Source organism: Brassica rapa, chromosome A05 (assembly GCF_000309985.2).
Source record: "Brassica rapa cultivar Chiifu-401-42 chromosome A05, CAAS_Brap_v3.01, whole genome shotgun sequence".
NCBI lineage: Eukaryota > Viridiplantae > Streptophyta > Magnoliopsida > Brassicales > Brassicaceae > Brassica > Brassica rapa.
The window spans coordinates 14,355,573-14,374,127 of record NC_024799.2 but is presented as its reverse complement, the minus strand read 5'-3'; the positions used below and the strand labels follow the sequence as shown (position 1 = coordinate 14,374,127).

The window sequence follows — 18,555 nt, the reverse complement described above, 5'->3', positions numbered from 1 at the left end:
TGAATGCAGTAGAATTATATTCCATAATTAATATAATTATAAGGCCACTTAATCCATCCATGTGAATCTATCTTAAACATACCTCCATCAGATATTCCAAGATAGAACATCCAACGCTGCATGCAGTTACACGGCCTCCAGGGTGCGACCCCATCATCGTGTCTTCATGACCTTGATCCATATCGCAGGACCAATTCACGGCAATGCGGGACTTTCGGGAGAGTGAGTATACAATAAGACTTCACATGATTCACACTTATTAATAGAATACTTATAGATTAGTACTTGAGAACAAGTACTAAGGCTCGGGATAACCTCAAAGAATTATTCTTATTAATTCTTAAGTATTTAAACTAGATAAATACTTCATATATAAATATAGATCAAGGGATAATACTTAATCAATCAACCATAATTACTCCTTAATTAATCCATGATTAATCCTTAATTAATCAATGATTATCCCTTAATTAATTCATGATTAATTCTTAATTAATCAACCATATTCAATATGCAATCATGCATACTCATTCATAATTCATTCATCATCTATCTAGACTCACCTTTAAATCCATGAGATTGGCTAAGGAATACTAGACTCGAGCTCAAGCTAATCACACTTCACTTCTAGTTCACTCTCGGTTCAGAACCATCACAAGGATCCGGCTGATCCGAATACTCTCCTTGGCCATCTGAATTCAAAACATAACAGTTGGAACATAAGATTCACTAGTCTGGTTCAAGAAGAAACTCAACTCAGTTCATAACATTTCAGTTCAGTTCTCTCATATCAGTTCGGTTCAAGACAGATTGATACCATGTTCAGCTCGGTTCAAGCTTTAACAATTTAACTCGGTTCATATCAGCTTAGTTCATGCTCAGCTAACTCCGGTTCTAATCAGTTCCCAACAGCTTAACTCGGTTATACTCAGACGACATCAGTTCAAGACAATTTCAGACCGTAGACAGCTCGGCTCAGATCAGATCAGAACATACTCAGCTCAATTCAGTTCTAAACAAGATCAAATCAGTTCGGTTTAATTCCCATAATTCTTATCAGTTCGTCTACTCGTTCTGTGAGACTGATTAAATCATAAACCAACCAAGACTGAAGAGAACAAGACCTTAGACAACTGATCCTGACAGGTTAACCAACATAGAGCAATTGGTTCTCATCAAAACATGGCTGAATCAAGAAGCTGAAGCTTACCAGTTTTACTCAACTAATTAAACTTGACTGGTTGTCTCTCTTCAAGCTAACCACGAATTAACCTGATCAACACCACAAGAATCCTTGGTTGGATTTATTCAGAATTTATCTCCAGTGTAGGCAAACCAACAAAACTTCTCACAGAAACTGATCCACAACCATCTTACCGATCAAAATCAATAGCTGAAGAACATGGGTGATTCTAAACTCTTGGACACCAAACCTTCAGCTCTTAACCACACCAGAACACACTGGATAAAGTCACAGGATGGTGAGAAAGGTTTGTCCATGCTCAATTCTCTTCTCTGAAATTTTTTCTGAATTTTTCAACTAGTTTTTCTCACAAATTTTTCTCTCTTCTTTCTCTCTTTCTCTCTGAATTTTTCTCTGGTTTTTCTTGCAGGTTATGAACGTCCAGAGGAGAGAAGATGGTGTTTTATAACATAAGAAGTTGCTTCAGGTGAGGGTTTACTTAAACAAAAGAAAGTTGCTGTCCTTTCCCTCCTTTGAAGAAAGATTATTTTGTTTTTATTAAACAAGCAACCAGCTTGTGACTTTCATGTGACTTTAGTGAAGCAAGCAAGCAGGTAGGTGCAGCTCATGTGACTAATTTACTGAGAAAGCAAGCAGAATAGCTGGTGAAGGTATTAGACTGGTCCAAATTTAGTTAAGAAACTTAACGACAATTTCGGACAGTTTTCGACTAAAATTTCTCATCCTTCGAATCTCGTCTTGCTTTCAACTAAGCTTGTCTAGCTTAAATAAAACTTGACCCACATTATTAACACTCTACCAGAACTATCAATGAAAGGCCTTTCGACCACAAGACAGTATCGTCGAGGAATTAATTCACCGGGTCGACTTTATTTTTAAATCTGATCGACCAACTCCAAACTCCAAACTGGTCGAGCGGAGTTTTTCTCGACCAAAAATTAACTGGCTCGTGAGGGTTATTACACCATCGATCGACACTATTTCGTTGTCAACATACTAACCGTTGAGACACGAGATCTAGCCTGTTAACCAGTGAAACATGCGACAGCTGATCACTGAGTTAAGCGATTGAGCTCTAACATATCATGCATGCAACAAATAGGCATCTATAGATATTATAATCTCCAATACCTGAATAGTGGCCCTGGATCTAATATCATTTCCAACCAAGTTACATTTACAATTTACTTCGCTTATTACTAATGCTATTTCATTTAAACATTTACAACTTTTAGAATTAATAAACACTAGATTTAATTGTTCCCTAGCTCCTTTTGAATTCGATCCCTAATTACTACATCTGAACCTCTTTTGATCAGAGTAACACTCCTTAGGGTAATTTGAGTGGTATCAAATTTGGCGCCGTTGCCGGGGAGCTTTGATCGCCATTAGATTTAGTTTTATTGATTCCTATTCTTTTCTATACCCCCTTTCTAACATAATCTTTTTCTTGTCTTTTCAGGTGCATGCCCAGCGGTACCAGAAGCAACAAGGAGAAAGACTTGCTGTTCTCAGACGATCCTACTCATTTGGAACGCACCATCTGTAGAGGTCAACGTTCCACATCGCTCGACGCAACAACTTCGTCGTCGATCGATACACACAACCAACCGTCGACCGACACCAGACCTTCATTGTCGATCGATCCAAATCGTTCGACAACGATCGATACTGCACCGCGTACGTCGATCTATACCGTGTCGTCAAAATGGTAAACATTCTTATTTTAACACAGGACGAGAACGGAAACCTGTATGACCAGGCCGGTCATCTGCGTAATGCAATAGGTCAGAAAATAGACGCTCAGGGGACTGTAATCCCTGATGCTGATGCTACAGAAGCTGCTCAACCTGTAGATGAGGACGCTCGATCGAAACCACTGGCCGACTACAATAGCCCAGATGAGTACTATTCCAACAGATCAGCTATTCGACTTCCGGAGATCCAGAAGCAGAATTTCGAGCAGAAGCCTCAATACTATACTCTCGTGTCGCAGATACCTTACTCTGGGTTACCGCACGAGCATCCTATGGACCATCTGGAACGGTTCGAGGATTTAATTGCTGCTATTCGGATGGAAGGAGTCCCTGAAGATTACCTGCTGTGCAAGCTCTTCAGATACACGCTGAATGGAGAAGCGATGCACTCGCTTAGGAAGCAACCCACAGGATCCTTAACATCCTGGGCCGACATCAAGAATGCTTTCTTATGAAACTTCTTCGATGAGGCGCGCGCTGAAGAACTTCGGAACAAAATTTCCACATTCTCGCAGGAGGCTAGAGAGTCCTTCAAAGATGTGTGGATTAGATTTAGGTTCTTCCAGCGAGACTGTCCACACCACGGATTTAACGAAGTGCAGCTGCTAAGCACTTTCTTCCGAGGTCACGCCTTACAGTATCAAATGGCTCTTGATACGGCGAGTGAAGGAAACTTCACTACTCGGAATCCGTTGGAAGCTGTGAGACTTATCAAAAACCTTGCTAACAGCAGCAGCACCAAAAACACTAACTCTGAACGGAGGAAGTTTGTAGCCTCTATCGGGAAGGAACATATGGACTAAGTAAGAGCTAAGTTAGATGTGGTGCACGAGCTTCTTAGGAAGCAAGTCTGTTCAGCTGAAGGAGAAGTAGCAGATACGGAAGGAGAAGAAAATGCGAACTACATCGGAGGTACCGGATTCCAGAAATTTGGAAACCAGGGCAGAAACAGAAACTTCTTTGGAAATGGACAAATAAATAACCAGAGTTCACAATTTCAAAAACCCTTCAACAACAGCAAAAGCTACTCGAACTCCTACTACCAGAATCCACCACCCCAGACTCAGTAAAGCAAGATCAAAGAAATGCTTGATCGAGTACTGTTGGAACAACAACAAATCACCGTGGATTTCAACGGTAAAATAGACTCCGCCTACAACAATCTGAACACCAAAATCGAGACCTTAGGGACTCAGGTGAGAAAACTTGAAACACAAGTAATTCAGACTGGCGAGACTATAAAGAGGCAAGAAGCTACCGCTAGAGAGGCAGGAATAGATAAAGGAAAACACCACGTAAATGCCATCATAGATGATGATTTCTGGCAAGTGGTGAGACATGAAAAGCTTGAGGAAGGAGACTTCAAAATCGAAAGCTCCATGAGTCTCGGCGGATCCCAATGGTGTCGACTGATGTCGATGAATGTGGGAACCGAAATTCGCACTGTCAATTTCCGTTTAAATAAGGAAACTAGGAAAACCCTAATTTCCCAGAGGACCCGGATATCTGCTAATTACCACACGTCAAGCAATCAGAACACGAGAATAACAACGATAAAGTATAATAAATCGAAAAGAGAGCAAAGAAGATCTTATTACGAATTTGCGTATGAGCGTTTACAACAAGGTATAAGCCTGGGCTCGAGAGCTGTCGGCGAGATTCCTAGTTCTAGTAACCCTAAGACGGCTAAACCTAACTGAGTCGCAGCTCGAAATAACAAAAACGGAAAATTGCCTAAATTGCTCTAAGTGCTAAGTTTGCTCTGAAAAAGTTCTCCCCCATGCTCCTCGCCTAGGACTCCTTATATACTAGCTCCAAGGTCGGTTTACGCTTTTACTCTTCTGCCCTTAAGCCGTCATAGCATAAAAATGGAGATATTCCATTTTTCCCGATCTTCACAATTATCTTCAAAACTTCCGTATTTATCCGCGGAAACTTGACATTTATCCTTCCTTGTGGGCCAAGCGTAAACCATGCTGTGGTTTACGGGCTTTTGGTTAGGAAATCGTAGGATGGGCCTCGAGTCGTGTTTTAGGTCCCTTTGGGCCGTCTTCCGACTCGACACGTTTATTACGAATTTTCCGCGGTTTCTAATCCGCGAAGTTTGATCGATGAATTAGAATAGCGGGAAACATGGACTGAGCTTGCTACGGTCTTCGGGAGATAGCATTCGAAGGTTTGACGAGAATGCAAGGATTGGTGTCGTATCGATGTTCGGAAGGGTTCAATCGCTACACAGCGACCGAACTTTGGCTCGAGCCCGGTCGCTTCGTAGCGACCGAGCGGGACGAGCGCTCGGTCGCTACGTAGCGACCGAGCGGGACGATCGCTCGGTCACTACGTAGCGACCGAGCATTGGCTCGAGCTCGGTCGCTACGTTCGGTCGCTACGTAGCGACCGAGCTTTGGCTCGAGGTCGGTCGCTACGTAGCGACCGAGCGGGACGAGTGCTCGGTCGCTACGTAGCGACCGAGCTTTGGCTCGAGCTCGGTCGCTACGTAGCGACCGAACGAGACGAGCGCTCGGTTGCTACGTAGCGACCGAGCTTGGCTCGGGTTTGGTTGCTGCATAGCGACCGGATGGCGTGTATGCGCGGTGACCGAGTTTGGTTTGTTTGGTTTGAATCTCAAAGGATACTTCTTCGTAAGAACTTCGTATTGGTTATTTCTTACGAAAATTACATCTTTCCTTTTACTATCTCTTTCGGAAATACGATCTCCGAGGATTTTCGGGTGGTAATTCCGTCGTAACCATTTTTGACCCCAACAGTTAGCCCCCCAGCCCGTTAGGATCATGCATCGTAGGATCCTAGCGTGCGGTTAGGCATGTTTGGAAAGTTAGGCGTGATGGATGGAATTAATATCCGAAAGTCCGAGCTTGAATAGAAAATCCTCATGCCTATAAGAAGGGAGGTAACTTGTTTCATAATTTTTTCACTTTCTTGTCTTTCTCTAAGATCTTTCTTAAGAAAAACTTTCTATCTTTCTCTCCACCCTTTTCCTCTATTTTCTCAAGAGAAGTGTAAAGATGTCGAGCAAGAAAAAGATTGCGAAAAAAGGGTCTTCGTCCGCGAGTGCTTATGAAGAGCTCATCGTTCCGAAGATGGAGTTCGTGCCTCACTCGGTACATCCTGCCGAGAACGAGGCATGGTGGGTTGCTCATTATGGCTCGTTGACCCCTCCCAAGGAGAAGTCGTTCCCGGTCCTGATCCATCGTGGAGTCGAGAAAGGGGATGCAAGCAGGAGTACCGACGAGTTTCTCGCGATCATGCGATCGTTCTACCATATCCCGGATGCTGTGGAGTTCCGGGTTCCCCGCCGCGGGGAATGTGCTAACAGCCCCCCAGAGGGTTACTTCACTTGCTATGAGGCGTCCGTAGTGCGTTGTCGCCTATGGTTCCCAATACCCGAAATTCTCGTCCGAGTGTTGGACCGTTTCGAAGTTGCGATAAGTCAGTTGACTCCCCTTGCCATTCAGCATCTTATTGGGATCCTGATCCTAAGCTACGAGCATGGCCTTTCCCTTTCTGTCGATCATTATGAAGCGCTTTTGAGGCTTCAACTTGTCACAGATACGGATAAGCATAGGTTGGTCCCTCGGAAAGTTATGTCAGGGGTTAAGAAGTTCATTTCGAACTTCAACTCGTGGAAGAAGTTCTTTTTCTTTGTTCGTATAGACGCTGCGTCCGTCGAAGAGAGTTGCATTCCACAGTTCCGGAGGTTGCCGAATGATCGTCCCTTCATCAACCCTCTTGCTCCGTTCCCTGAGGACATCATTGCGGTAAGGGATCTTCTCAGGAACGGTCCTTTCTTCTGGACTTCTTTTACGCCGAAGAGGGTTCGGAGGGCACTGAGATTTGTGCAACCCGGTTCTGCTTTGGCTGCGAACACGGGAAGCGACTCCGAACCTGATGACCAGAATCCCGTCGAAGCTCCAACAGCTGTGCCGGAGTCGAGCTCTTGGAAGAGAAAAGATGTCGATCTTGGCGACATAGAATTTTCGATGGATGACTCTATGCTTCCAGGATGGGATCCGAACCTTGCTTACGGCGATGGGAATGGTTCGAGCGAGGTCCCTATTCCGGATTTCGATGATTTCTTTTCTGATCTGCCACCGGGTTTCGATGCTCCTCCTCCTACGAAAGAATCGGCGAGGCCGAGAGTCGTTGCGGAAGGATCTCGCATCATCAATGGGGTTAGTTTTTTTTTGAGAATTTTTTGGTGATTGTCCTATGTATATATATATATTTATAACATGTCAATCGATTTTGCAGGGCCTGAGCTTGCTGGGCTCGGCCATTGAGGCGGGCCATAGAGACGCCATGGTCTACCGCTTCAAAGCGGAGAAAACGGAGCGGGATCTCGCTCGCGTGCAAGGCGAGATGTCGGAGCAAGAGGCGCAACTTACTCGTGATCATGCGCGGGCTATCCGCAAAGCGGAAAGGAAAGGCAAAAGGGAAATCGTCGAGGTGATGAAGACTCGTGCCTCTCAATTCCAGGTTGAGTATGGGAACCTCAAGAATGCCTTTACCTCGGTGGGTGACTTTCGTGAGTGCCGCGGTTCGGTCGGAAGTCTTTGGAGGACGCAAGCCGATGACTACGTGTTCGAGGACGAAATGAGCTTGATGAAGAGTGGGATGAATGAACGTGCCCACGCTAAGGCGCTTATCCCTCCGATCGACGAGCGGATTCAAGGGTTCTGGGATTCCATCCCGGTTTCCCCTGATACCGAGGAGGTTTCGACCGGGTCTCCCGATGGTGGCGAAGAAGTGGATCGTCCCGCGGATGCGTTCGGTGCTTCGTTGTCTGGGGATTTTGACTTTGGATTATGAGCGGTGAAGTAGTTATCGAAAGAAAGATGTTCGTCTTTCTGTTTTATGTTTATGGCCGAGTGTGGCCGAGAGATTTGTATGGGCCTGTTTTGGCCGTTTTTATTGCTTATAGGGACTGGCCGTTGGTGGCTTCGAATCCCCTTGCCGCTTTACGCGGTTATTTATATGATGAATGTTTTGTTTTTCGAGTTTTTCCCGAGTAGGTTCGAAGTAAATATGAGTTGTCGTCTCATATTCAATTCCAATGAGACGTCCAATTTGTTGGTTCGTTCGTGATTTTCGTAAGAATTACCCATCTTTACGATTTTCGAGAACATTGATATACGAACGGAGAGACATGGTTTAGGATCTCGTATCTTTTAGATATCATGCCTTGAGATGTTTGAGACCAGAGCGTTGGGTTTAGGGCAAGACCTAGGTTTACTTTCGGTTAAGGTTTGTGCGGTGACTAGCCGGCTATCGTTTTTCCTGTTGCGATTTCTTCCTGACTCGTACCGATTTAAAGTCCGCGATAGGTTCTCGGCTTATATGACTTGTATGGTACGAATCGAGCATCTTCTCAGAGTCAACTGGAAGTGCTAAACCAAAATTTCGGATTTTTGTTGTAGCGCGCTTTTGTCCTTGTGCTGGACGTTTTGAAGATCAAAAGAGTGATCGAATTGCGTTTGCTTAAGACGGCTAGCGTGTTCGTCGGGGCCAATCGACGAACGGGGTGTAAGGTTTTTGGTGGTCGCGAATTTTAACTTTTGCGACGTCTCGCAGTTATTTCGAGGATTATACGTGTATATTTTGTGTTTGAAAGATGATAATTTTTACGATTTTTGGGCCTGATGAGGCCGCAGACAAGAGTCTTAATGTTTCCAGGCGTGTCCTGAAAGTTTCTTTTGTGTTTTACTGAAGCGTAAGCGTTTTCGATAAAAAGGACAACGTATATTGTAGTAAAAGTTTTTGAAGTTTCTAAAAACTCGATTACAATAATGAAGATTTTTCTAAGTGGGAGTATACGAGTATACGCACCCACTCCCCCCCCCCTTTTTAGAGAGGGGGATAGCTGAACTCGTCTTTTGACGAGCTGCCTACGTACCCCTTTCGAGGATCAAGCCATCTCGTAGTTCTTTTTCATGCCGCGAGTGTTCTTACTCGGCGGTAGATGTCGCGATGTCCGCCTTGATCGTGTCGATCGTGGCTGGGTCAACGCTATTTTCCGGATGTTCCGGTTGAGTTGTAGCGTGGGCTTCGGACTTGTGTCGAGCTTCGACGTCCGATGTGTTTGCGTCGGTAGACGATTTTAATTCGTCTTTTCCCGGGGTGCTTTTGGCCGAAGATTGGTCTATCTTCGTGCGCTTGCCGTTTACAGCTGCAAAAGTCATGATTTGCCTTAACTTGTGTTCTGCGAGGAAGCATAGCCGCGACTGTTTTTGGCATCCCTAGATGGCCGCGACTCCGCTTGGCGTTGGGAATTTGAGACCCAGGTGGTAGGTTGACGGAACTGCCTGCATGGCGTTGAGCCATGGGGTTCCCATGATCACGTTGTAGATAGCGGGATGATCGACTACCGCGAACTCGACGATTTTCGTGATCTCCTTGGCCATGACTGGCAATTGGATCGATCCGAGAGTCATCGATACTTCCCCTGAAAAACCCGTGAGTGGTTTTGGCGTCGGAATTACTTCTCCGAGTTCGATGCTCATCCGCTTGAGAGTGTCACGGAAGATTACGTTGACCGTGCTTCCCGTGTCGATGAGTACCCTTCCGACTTCTAAATCTCGTATGACGAGATCACTGAGTTAAGCGATTGAGCTCTAACATATCATGCATGCAACAAATAGGCATCTATAGATATTATAATCTCCAATACCTGAATAGTGGCCCTGCATCTAATATCATTTCCAACCAAGTTACATTTACAATTTACTTCGCTTATTACTAATGCTATTTCATTTAAACATTTACAACTTTTAGAATTAATAAACACTAGATTTAATTGTTCCCTAGCTCCTTGTGGATTCGATCCCTAAGTACTACATCTGAACCTCTTTTGATCAGAGTAACACTCCTTAGGGTAATTTGAGTGGTATCAAATTTGGCGCCGTTGCCGGGGAGCTTAGATCGCCATTAGATTTAGTTTTATTGATTCCTATTCTTTTCTCTACCCCTTTCTAACATAATCTTTTTCTTGTCTTTTCAGGTGCATGCCCAGCGGTACCAGAAGCAACAAGGAGAAAGACTTGCTGTTCTCAGACGATCCTACTCATTTGGAACGCACCATCCGTAGAGGTCAACGTTCCACATCGCTCGACGCAACAACTTCGTCGTCGATCGATACACACAACCAATCGTCGACCGACACCAGACCTTCATCGTCGATCGATCCAAATCGTTCGACAACGATCGATACTGCACCGCGTACGTCGATCGATACCGTGTTGTCAAAATGGTAAACATTCTTATTTTAACACAGGACGAGAACGGAAACCTGTATGACCAGGCCGGTCATCTGCGTAATGCAATAGGTCAGAAAATAGACGCTCAGGGGACTGTAATCCCTGATGCTGATGCTACAGAAGCTGCTCAACCTGTAGATGAGGACGCTCGATCGAAACCACTGGCCGACTACAATAGCCCAGATGAGTACTATTCCAACAGATCAGCTATTCGACTTCCGGAGATCCAGAAGCAGAATTTCGAGCAGAAGCCTCAATACTATACTCTCGTGTCGCAGATACCCTACTCTGGGTTACCGCACGAGCATCCTATGGACCATCTAGAACGGTTCGAGGATTTAATTGCTGCTATTCGGATGGAAGGAGTCCCCGAAGATTACCTGCTGTGCAAGCTCTTCAGATACACGCTGAATGGAGAAGCGATGCACTCGCTTAGGAAGCAACCCACAGGATCCTTAACATCCTGGGCCGACATCAAGAATGCTTTCTTACGAAACTTCTTCGATGAGGCGCGCGCTGAAGAACTTCGGAACAAAATTTCCACATTCTCGCAGGAGGCTGGAGAGTCCTTCAAAGATGCATGGATTAGATTTAGGTTCTTCCAGCGAGACTGTCCACACCACGGATTTAACGAAGTGCAGCTGCTAAGCACTTTCTTCCGAGGTCTCGCCTTACAGTATCAAATTGCTCTTGATACGGCGAGTGAAGGAAACTTCACTACTCGGAATCCGTTGGAAGCTGTGAGACTTATCAAAAACCTTGCTAACAGCAGCAGCACCAAAAACACTAACTCTGAACGGAAGAAGTTTGTAGCCTCTATCGGGAAGGAACAGATGGACTAAGTAAGAGCTAAGTTAGATGTGGTGCACGAGCTTCTTAGGAAGCAAGTCTGTTCAGCTGAAGGAGAAGTAGCAGATACGGAAGGAGAAGAAAATGCGAACTACATCGGAGGTACCGGATTCCAGAAATTTGGAAACCAGGGCGGAAACAGATACTTCTTTGGAAATGGACAAATAAGTAACCAGAGTTCACAATTTCAAAAACCCTTCAACAACAGCAAAAGCTACTCGAACTCCTACTACCAGAATCCACCACCCCAGACTCAGTAAAGCAAGATCGAAGAAATGCTTGATCGAGTACTGTTGGAACAACAACAAATCACCGTGGATTTCAACGGTAAAATAGACTACGCCTACAACAATCTGAACACCAAAATCGAGACCTTAGGGACTCAGGTGAGAAAACTTGAAACACAAGTAATTCAGACTGGCGAGACTATAAAGAGGCAAGAAGCTACCGCTAGAGAGGCAGGAGTAGATAAAGGAAAACACCACGTAAATGCCATCATAGATGATGATTTCTGGCAAGTGGTGAGACATGAAAAGCTTGAGGAAGGAGACTTCAAAATCGAAAGCTCCATGAGTCTCGGCGGATCCCAATGGTGTCGACTGATGTCGATGAATATGGGAACCGAAATTCGCACTGTCAATTTCCGTTTAAATAAGGAAACTAGGAAAACCCTAATTTCCCAGAGGACCCGGATATCTGCTAATTACCACACGTCAAGCAATCAGAACACGAGAATAACAACGATAAAGTATAATAAATCGAAAAGAGAGCAAAGAAGATCTTATTCCGAATATGCGTATGAGCGTTTACAACAAGGTATAAGCCTGGGCTCGAGAGCTGTCGGCGAGATTCCTAGTTCTAGTAACCCTAAGACGGCTAAACCTAATTGAGTCGCAGCTCGAAATAACAAAAACGGAAAATTGCCTAAATTGCTCTAAGTGCTAAGTTTGCTCTGAAAAAGTTCTCCCCCATGCTCCTCGCCTAGGACTCCTTATATACTAGCTCCAAGGTCGGTTTACGCTTTTACTCTTCTGCCCTTAAGCCGTCATAGCATAAAAATGGAGATATTCTATTTTTCCCGATCTTCACAATTATCTTCAAAACTTCCGTATTTATCCGCGGAAACTTGACATTTATCCTTCCTTGTGGGCCAAGCGTAAACCATGCTGTGGTTTACGGGCTTTTGGTTAGGAAATCGTAGGATGGGCCTCGAGTCGTGTTTTAGGTCCCTTTGGGCCGTCTTCCGACTCGACACGTTTACTACGAATTTTCCGCGGTTTCTAATCTGCGAAGTTTGATCGATGAATTAGAATAGCGGGAAACATGGACTGAGCTTGCTACGGTCTTCGGGAGATAGCATTCGAAGGTTTGACGAGAATGCAAGGATTGGTGTCGTATCGATGTTCGGAATGGTTCAATCGCTACACAGCGACCGAACTTTGGCTCGAGCCCGGTCGCTTCGTAGCGACCGAGCGGGACGAGCGCTCGGTCGCTACGTAGCGACCGAGCTTTGGCTCGAGCTCGGTCGCTACGTAGCGACCGAACGAGACGAGCGCTCGGTCGCTATGTAGCGACCGAGCGGGATGATCGCTCGGTCGCTACGTAGCGACCGAGCATTGGCACGAGCTCGGTCGCTACGTAGCGACCGAGCTTTGGCTAGAGGTCGGTCGCTACGTAGCGACCAAGCGGGACGAGCGCTCGGTCGCTACGTAGCGCCCGAGCTTTGGCTCGAGCTCGGTCGCTACGTAGCGACCGAACGAGACGAGCGCTCAATCGCTACGTAGCGACCGAGCTTGGGCTCGAGCTCGGTCGCTACGTAGCGACCGAGCAAGACGGACGCTCGGTCGCTACGTAGCGACCGAGCTTGGCTCGGGTTTGGTTGCTGCATAGCGACCGGATGGCGTGTATGCGCGGTGACCGAGTTTGGTTTGTTTGGTTTGAATCTCAAAGGATACTTCTTCGTAAGAACTTTGTATTGGTTATTTTTTACGAAAATTACATCTTTCCTTTTACTATCTCTTTCGGAAATACGATCTCCGAGGATTTTCGGGTGGTAATTCCGTCGTAACCGTTTTTGACCCCAACAGTTAGCCCCCCAGCCCGTTAGGATCATGCATCGTAGGATCCTAGCGTGCGGTTAGGCATGTTTGGCAAGTTAGGCATGATGGATGGAATGAATATCCGAAAGTCCGAGCTTGAATAGTAAATCCTCATGCCTATAAGAAGGGAGGTAACTTGTTTCATAATTTTTTCACTTTCTTGTCTTTCTCTAAGATCTTTCTTAAGAAAAACTTTCTATCTTTCTCTCCACCCTTTTCCTCTATTTTCTCAAGAGAAGTGTAAAGATGTCGAGCAAGAAAAAGATTGCGAAAAAAGGGTCTTCGTCCGCGAGTGCTTATGAAGAGCTCATCGTTCCGAAGATGGAGTTCGTGCCTCACTCGGTACATCCTGCCGAGAACGAGGCATGGTGGGTTGCTCATTATGGCTCGTTGACCCCTCCCAAGGAGAAGTCGTTCCCGGTCCTGATCCATCGTGGAGTCGAGAAAGGGGATGCAAGCAGGAGTACCGACGAGTTTCTCGCGATCATGCGATCGTTCTACCATATCCCGGATGCTGTGGAGTTCCGGGTTCCCCGCCGCGGGGAATGTGCTAACAGCCCCCCAGAGGGTTACTTCACTTGCTATGAGGCGTCCGTAGTGCGTTGTCGCCTATGGTTCCCAATACCCGAAATTCTCGTCCGAGTGTTGGACCGTTTCGAAGTTGCGATAAGTCAGTTGACTCCCCTTGCCATTCAGCATCTTATTGGGATCCTGATCCTAAGCTACGAGCATGGCCTTTCCCTTTCTGTCGATCATTATGAAGCGCTTTTGAGGCTTCAACTTGTCACAGATACGGATAAGCATAGGTTGGTCCCTCGGAAAATTATGTCAGGGGTTAAGAAGTTCATTTCGAACTTCAACTCGTGGAAGAAGTTCTTTTTCTTTGTTCGTATAGACGCTGCGTCCGTCGAAGAGAGTTGCATTCCACTGTTCCGGAGGTTGCCGAATGATCGTCCCTTCATAACCCCTCTTGCTCCGTTCCCTGAGGACATCATTGCGGTAAGGGATCTTCTCAGGAACGGTCCTTTCTTCTGGACTTCTTTTACACCGAAGAGGGTTCGGAGGGCACTGAGATTCGTGCAACCCGGTCCTGCTTTGGCTGCAAACATGGGAAGCGACTCCGAACCTGATGACCAGAATCCCGTCGAAGCTCCAACAGCTGTGCCGGAGTCGAGCTCTTGGAAGGGAAAAGATGTCGATCTTGGCGACATAGAATTTTCGATGGATGACTCTATGCTTCCAGGATGGGATCCGAACCTTGCTTACGGCGATGGGAGTGGTTCGAGCGAGGTCCCTATTTCGGATTTCGATGATTTCTTTGCTGATCTGCCACCGGGTTTCGATGCTCTTCCTCCTACGAAAGAATCGGCGAGGCCGAGAGTCGTTGCGGAAGGATCTCGCATCGTCAATGGGGTTAGTTTTTTTTTGAGAATTTTTTGGTGATTGTCCTATGTATATATATATATTTATAACATGTCAATCGATTTTGCAGGGCCTGAGCTTGCTGGGCTCGGCCATTGAGGCAGGTCATAGAGACGCCATGGTCTACCGCTTCAAAGCGGAGAAAGCGGAGCGGGATCTCGCTCGCGTGCAAGGCGAGATGTCGGAGCGAGAGGCGCAACTTACTCGTGATCATGCGCTGGCTATCCGCAAAGCGGAAAGGAAAGGCAAAAGGGAAATCGTCGAGGTGATGAAGACTCGTGCCTCTCAATTCCACGTTGAGTATGGGAACCTCAAGAATGCCTTTACCTCGGTGGGTGACTTTCGTGAGTGCCGCGGTTCGGTCGGAAGTCTTTGGAGGACGCAAGCCGATGACTACGTGTTCGAGGACGAAATGAGCTTGATGAAGAGTGGGATGAATGAACGTGCCCACGCTGAGGCGCTTATCCCTCCGATCGACGAGCGGATTCAAGGGTTCTGGGATTCATCCCGGTTTCCCCTGATACCGAGGAGGTTTCGACCGGGTCTCCCGATGGTGGCGAGGAAGTGGATCGTCGGTGCTTCGTTGTCTGGGGATTTTGAATTTGGATTATGAGCGGTGGAGTAGTTATCGAAAGAAAGATGTTCGTCTTTCTGTTTTATGTTTATGGCCAAGTGTGGCCGAGAGATTTGTATGGGCCTGTTTTGGCCGTTTTTATTGCTTATAGGGACTGGCCGTTGGTGGCTTCGAATGCCCTTGCCGCTTTACGCGGTTATTTATATGATGAATGTTTCATTTTTCGAGTTTTTCCCGAGTAGGTTCGAAGTAAATATGAGTTGTCGTCTCATATTCAATTCCAATGAGACGTCCAATCTGTTGGTTCGTTCGTGATTTTCGTAAGAATTACCCATCTTTACGATTTTCGAGAACATTGAGATACGAACGGAGAGACATGGTTTAGGATCTCGTATCTTTTAGATATCATGCCTTGAGATGTTTGAGACCAGAGCGTTGGGTTTAAGGCAAGTCCTAGGTTTACTTTCGGTTAAGGTTTGTGCGGTGACTAGCCGGCTATCGTTTTTCCTGTTGCGATTTCTTCCTGACTCGTACCGATTTAAAGTCCGCGATAGGTTCTCGGCTTATATGACTTGTATGGTACGAATCAAGCATCTTCTCAGAGTCAACTGGAAGTGCTAAACCAAAATTTCATATATTTGTTGTAGCGCGCTTTTGTCCTTGTGCTGGATGTTTTGAAGATCAAAAGAGTGTTCGAATTGCGTTTGCTTAAGACGGCTAGCGTGTTCGTCGGGGCCAATCGACGAACGGGGTGTAAGGTTTTTGGTGGTCGCGTTCGGACAATTTGTTAGTATTGTCCTCGAATTTTAACTTTTGCGACGTCTCGCAGTTATTTCGAGGATTATACGTGTATATTTGTGTGTTTGAAAGATGATAATTTTTACGATTTTTGGGCCTGATGAGGCTGCAGACAAGAGTCTTAATGTTTCCAGGCGTGTCCTGAAAGTTTCTTTTGTGTTTTACTGAAGCGTAAGCGTTTTCGATAAAAAAGACAACGTATATTGTAGTAAAAGTTTTTGAAGTTTCTAAAAACTCGATTACAATAATGAAGATTTTTCTAAGTGGGAGTATACGAGTATACGCACCCACTCCCCCCCCTTTTTAGAGAGGGGGATAGCTGAACTCATCTTTTGACGAGCTGCCTACGTACCCCTTTCGAGGATCAAGCCATCTCGTAGTTCTGTTTCATGCCGCGAGTGTTCTTACTCGGCGGTAGATGTTGCGATGTCCACCTTGACCGTGTCGATCGTGGCTGGGTCAACGCTATTTTCCGGATGTTCCGGTTAAGTTGTAGCGTGGGCTTCGGACTTGTGTCGAGCTTCGACGTCCGATGCGTTTGCGTCGGTAGACGATTTTAATTCGTCTTTTCCCGGGGCGCTTTTGGCCGAAGATTGGTCTATCTTCGTGCGCTTGCCGTTTACAGCTGCAGAAGTCGTGATTTACCTTAACTTGTGTTCTGCGAGGAAGCATAGCCGCGACTGTTTTTGGCATCCCCAGATGGCCGCGACTCCGCTTGGCGTTGGGAATTTGAGACCCAGGTGGTAGGTTGACGGAACTGCCTGCATGGCGTTGAGCCATGGGGTTCCCATGATCACGTTGTAGATAGCGGGATGATCGACTACCGCGAACTCGACGATTTTCGTGATCTCCTTGGCCATGACTGGCAATTGGATCGATCCGAGAGTCATCGATACTTCGCCTGAAAAACCCGTGAGCGGTTTTGGCGTCGGAATTACTTCTCCGAGTTTGATGCTCATCCGCTTGAGAGTGTCACAGAAGATTACGTTGACCGTGCTTCCCGTGTCGACGAGTACCCTTCCGACTTCTAAATCTCGTATGACGAGATCTATGACGAGCGGGTCGCAGTGAGGTTGATCTATGCCGCCGGCTTCTTCCTTTGTGAAGGTGATCGAGCAATGTTGGCCGTCTCGAGGAGGAGACCATGTAGGCCAATTTGCACTCGACTCTGCCTTCCGTTGGTAAGCTTTGATGGCCGACACAGTATCGCTGCAGTATTGTGATCCTCCGATGATAATATTGACTCTGCGACGATTGTTATCGTTCCCCTTGTCGTCCGGCCTCCTACCGCGTTTATCCCCAGGCTGGTTTCGTTGAGGGGATTTTTCAGCGGGCGGATTTCTGTCCGTCTTTGGAGGGCGATCAGAATCGAGGATGAGATCCTTGACGCTAGTTACTTCCGAGAGCTCTCCAGCGAGTAGCTTCGCGGCCAGTCTTGCTCCCAAGACTTTGCATTTGGTCGTAGAATGTCCTCGGGATTGGTGGAACTCGCAGAAGGTGTTTTCGTCATACCGTTGATTGCGAGTCCATGTGTTGCCCATGGTCCGGCCTTGATCCGAATTGATCGCATAGTTATGCGCCCCTTGGATATCTTCCCCCTCGTGATGGACGTATTTGTCGTTACGAGAGTTTTTCTTTTTCCCTTTCGGATCCACATCTTTCGAGGATGGTCTTGCCGCCTTATGTTTTTGCGATAAGACTTTAGTTTCTTCCTCGACTATGATGTAGTCCGTCGCTTTGTAGAGGGCGTCTTGGATCGTTCGCGGTTTGTCGAGAGTTATCCACTTTCTGAATTTCGACTTATACCAGAGCGTCTTTCTCAGCGCGTCGATGGCCACTTTGTCGCTTATCCCGCTGACCCTAGACATTATCAGCTTGAACCGACTGATAAACTCGCGGAGGGGTTCGTCTTCCCTCTGGGAGAGACTCCAGAGGTCAACATCGGAAGTTTCTCTGTCTATGAATACAGAGTACTGTTTGAGAAATTCTGATGCGAGCTGTCGAAAACTCCCGATGGTGTTGCAACGAAGGCGTGCGAACCATTCGAGCGCTGCTCCTTCAAGATTTTCGACGAATAGGCGGCAATAGCCGGCATCTTTTTTGCCGTCCTTCAGTCTTGCTCTTCCCATCGCGATGTGGAAAGCCTGAAGGTGCGCTTTTGGATCGGCCTTACCATCGTACTTAGGTACTTTGATTTTTGCCGGATCGGACACCCTCATGTCCGAAATGCGACTGGTAAAGGGGGTCTTTCGAGCTCCTTCCAGCAGTCGATCGATCTCGGGGGCAGCACTAGTAGCATGATGAATTTGAGACTTTACGGCTCTCACTTCTGCCGCAGTCTTGGTGATGTAGTCACGAAGATCGCGGATATCCGATGTCTCGTCAGTGGATTTCCGAGCTTGTCGGCGTTTACTGCGAGTGAGCTCGGTTTGCTTTTCAGCCAGCTCCTCTTGTTCGTTCCAGTAGGCGACTTCCTCTTCTTCCGTCATTGGTTTTTCGAACGGAGAGCCTTCCCGAGCGGATCGGCTTCTGGTCCTTCTTGCATGTCTATCGACGTCTTCGTCGGTGTCGTTGGAGA

At 46.5% G+C, this 18,555-nt stretch overlaps 2 non-coding genes across 2 annotated transcripts; both read right to left on the bottom strand.

Annotated features, from left to right (window-relative positions):
• Positions 1-3,444: 3,444 nt before the first annotated feature.
• LOC117134494 lies at positions 3,445-3,550 on the bottom strand. Its single transcript, XR_004458679.1, has one exon. It is a non-coding gene; the product is annotated as a small nucleolar RNA R71 (small nucleolar RNA).
• Positions 3,551-10,757: 7,207 nt separating this feature from the next.
• On the bottom strand, positions 10,758-10,863 carry LOC117134468. The gene has a single exon (XR_004458653.1). It is a non-coding gene; the product is annotated as a small nucleolar RNA R71 (small nucleolar RNA).
• Positions 10,864-18,555: the final 7,692 nt, after the last annotated feature.